Consider the following 3,693-nt stretch of genomic DNA (forward strand, 5'->3'; position numbering starts at 1 on the left):
TACAGTGAACTCATTGTTCTTCATCTCTTCCTTAAGTTTATTTATCATTTTTTGGAGCTTCAGAGCATTTTTCTCCATCTCTATTTAAAGTTTCTTGCTTCTTTCTTGCTTCTTGAATCTGTTTTTCTGCTTCCATTTTTTTTATCTTCCTGTTTTTTCAGAGCTTCTTGTATCGATCTGATTTCTCTTTGTTTTAGTTGAATATACTCGAGTCTCTCTTTCAGGTTTTGGATGCAAGCTTTCAGTCTGATTCGTTCATTTAACACTTCAGCTATTTTCATCACTTTTTGAGGACTAGATTTTTCTAAGAAGTCTGTCAATTGAGCCATGTTTTTCTGTGTAAGATCCCATAAATTTTCTGAAATTGTGTTTTCCTCTGCTCGCTTTTCATGCTGGCAGTTATCAAACAAGAAGTGAACAGGCTCGCTCTTCTCATTTTTGGCACATTTAATATTCCCAACTTCAAGAGCTTTTAAAGGATTATCAGGCCTGACAAAGAGTTCAGATATCAAAATCAGTTGTTCACTGTACATTATAAATTACACAGTATGTTTTGTTTATACTCGCTACTGGTACAAAAAAATTTTGTAGAAAAAATTATTTGAATTAAGATGTTACACTACTGTACTGTGTTCATTGTATTAAATCTGCTCAGAGTTGACATGTACTGTACATCCAACCAAGAAATGAATATCATTAAAGTGACAGCTGTGTAAAATAAATCCTGTTTTATAGCCACTCACTGTTTTGTTGAAAATGAAATTGGTTATGCTGTTTTGAGTCAGTATTAGCTACAAAGCCATAGATGTAGAAATTTTTTTTTAAAAATCCTCCTGACATAGAAATTGATTAAATGTGATAGTGTCTTTCTACAAGTGATTTTGAAGTATGGTTATGCAAGAAATAGGGTGTGAAGATATTGCACCTGCTTACTTTGAAGAGTTAAGGTGTGGTATAAAACACAAGTTTGAGTGACTGAACAGTTTCACAGTAGGCATCCAAAGCTTGACTGAGTGAAACGTTGTTGTTTGGTAGCACAGCAGGGTTTCGTTCATTCAGTGCACGTGGGAGCTGAATCTCAGGAATGGTGATCTCATTTGATGGGCGGTGATTATGTGGTCCTGTCCAGTCCACACCATAATCCTCATCAACCTGAAAGAGCATGCACATGTTTTAAATCTAAACTGAAGAGGTGTTTCCTGCAGCTGTTCCTAGATGGACTTATTGAGTCTGTCTATGTGAGTTGCTTAGGCATTGGCTACCAACTAATTATTCATTCACCCATTCTAGGTCAGGATTGGTTCCCTTCAGGTATAACAAATTTAACTTTGTTTAAAGTATTGCCATCTATACCTGACAGATGGGATAAAAGGAGAGAATGGCTTGGGAGACATTTCCACTTACAGGAAAAAAAATGTTGGTACACCAACTTGCACAGTAGAAATAAACTCATCTCCACTACAGATAGCAGAGTTTTACATACAAGAACAAATACGGATCAAATAGTCATGTACCTGTGACAAATCTTGTCCCTCCTTTCTGTGCAGCAACCAGAGGTGCAGGGGTGAATGGTTGTTTGCTTTTCTGAGTCCGTGCTGATTCCATGCTTCCTGGAATGACTGAAGATGATGTTGAATGTGATGCAAAAAGCATCTGTGCAGTGCAAACAAGTGAATTTTTTCACCGGGGTTGAGCAGTCCTTGAATCTCCAGCTGGGTGAAGATGTTTTCATATACATCCCTCCACAGGCGCTCAATGCTGATTTCCATCTATATGCCAAAGGTGATTTGCTGCTGGTACACTGTACTGAAAACACCTTGCAGTCTTAATAGATAACCGTCGCATCTTGACCCCTTCTGGATTGACTCGTCTCATTGAATCCATCAGTCGAAATCCTGATTAACAAACAGATCATGTCTTAGTACTAACAACTACAAAAAGACTGTATTGTAAACACTGTAATGCATATGGGACAGATCATCATTGTGTCAGGTAAGTATCCAGGTGCTGTACAGATTTACTGAGGAGAGAGAATCGTTTACAGACTGGTTCAAACAGGAACATAACTGCATAACAGTGATGAGAACATGCTAGTCGTTTTTGATGGCTACATTAAAATATCACATCATGGTCACACTGACACATGCTTTCCAGGCCGGAAACTGGTGTTTGGATATTTTAACAATATCAGCTTACTTTGAATGTGTATGCCTCTGGATCGTAGATGTCCCATCATCATTCTGCAGTCGACATTTGGGTGATGACGCTGAATGTCCAGCACTTTTGAATCCAAATCCACATCTCCAGCAGAAGAATTCCTATCAGATTTTCTGCACATAAAACATTTTTTTCATATAACAGCAAATCTCAACAAAGTTTTCCAATTAATACTGAAAGAACCAAGGATGTAAATGTATTCTTGTTTTAGCTTTACTGAAGACACCAGAGAAAGTATGATATTTATAATGCTGCTGAAATAGACAAAACCATTTCAATAAACTCGCTGTTTAACATCAACTTTGTAATGTGTTCTCAGAGAACAATCAACTGCAAACAGCAATGAAACATTCAACGATGTACTATTTAAAGCACTGTTGTCTAACAAGATGTGATAAGTAAGTAGACTGTGGAAAGCTGGTGGGTCTACTCTCCGTATAAAAGGTTCCTACAGGTTCCACTGCCCCCAGTCTCCGAGATAACACACTAACAGCTAACACTGCGCCGGCTAAACGTGTCTCAACACCGAGATGGTGCCGATAGCTTTAGCCGTAGCTGCCCCACTTAGACAGTAACAAAAAAAAAGTAAGCAATAATATTTCATTGTCAAACGTCATAATTAAGGTCAACATCTAAACAATGCTGTGTACAGAATCACACAGGTGTTCAATTACAGCATAAACTTACCTTAGACCTTCCTCCGTCATTTTCCTCCTAATTGTGCTCGGAGACACGAAAAACATATCGGCAATTACCCCGATGGTTATCCCGGACAGCACTAAAGTCCTGAGTGCTGCAGCCGGGATTTCAAGACGTGGACGACCAACATTTGAAGACTGTTCTTCCTCAGCGTATTCCAAACGAACACGGTGCTGAATTGATCTTAAACCTTCGACAATGTTGTCATCGATGCTAACATCTTGAAGAGCAATTATCATCCCAAGCATTTCAGAAACATCATCTAAACGACTCAGAACAGTATCTACTGGTAAATGATCCCTCTCTATCTGATCTGCTAAAATGAGCAGAACTGACTGAAGTTCACACCAGTCCGCCATTCTCCGTGACTTTTGACCTAGCACGCTATTGCTAGCTGTAGCAGCCGTCCGCCGAGCAGGTATCCAGGAAAACTAGTCGATGGTAAACGATCAGCCAATAGGTGCAAAGGTCCAACCCACTTACATTGATTGACAGACAAAGTCATTCTGCTGAAAAGTCGCATTATGAAATAAATAGGCCATCGGGGAAAACGGGATTTTGAAATAAAGACTGACTTTGAAAAAAGGTCATTTTGGAATAAAAACGGCTGGAAATAAATAAAATGGCTCAGGAATAATCTCTGTTATTGTGAAAAATAATGACCATGAAATAATATTTCACAATAATAATTAAATTTATATAGCAGAATGTAATATATTTCACAATAATGAGCATTTTTTTCAAAATGTGTTCCATTATTTCACAATATCATTCTCA

At 38.1% G+C, this 3,693-nt stretch overlaps 1 long non-coding RNA gene across 1 annotated transcript; it reads right to left on the minus strand.

The window, feature by feature from the left end:
- Positions 1 to 493: 493 nt before the first annotated feature.
- Positions 494 to 3,264, minus strand: LOC120439192. The gene is made up of 4 exons (XR_005612453.1): positions 2,905 to 3,264; positions 2,197 to 2,330; positions 1,515 to 1,895; positions 494 to 1,152 (listed from the first exon to the last, which is right to left on the minus strand). It is a non-coding gene; the product is annotated as an uncharacterized LOC120439192 (long non-coding RNA).
- Positions 3,265 to 3,693: the final 429 nt, after the last annotated feature.

This window comes from Oreochromis aureus, linkage group 3 (genome assembly GCF_013358895.1).
Source record: "Oreochromis aureus strain Israel breed Guangdong linkage group 3, ZZ_aureus, whole genome shotgun sequence".
In the NCBI taxonomy this organism is placed as follows: domain Eukaryota; kingdom Metazoa; phylum Chordata; class Actinopteri; order Cichliformes; family Cichlidae; genus Oreochromis; species Oreochromis aureus.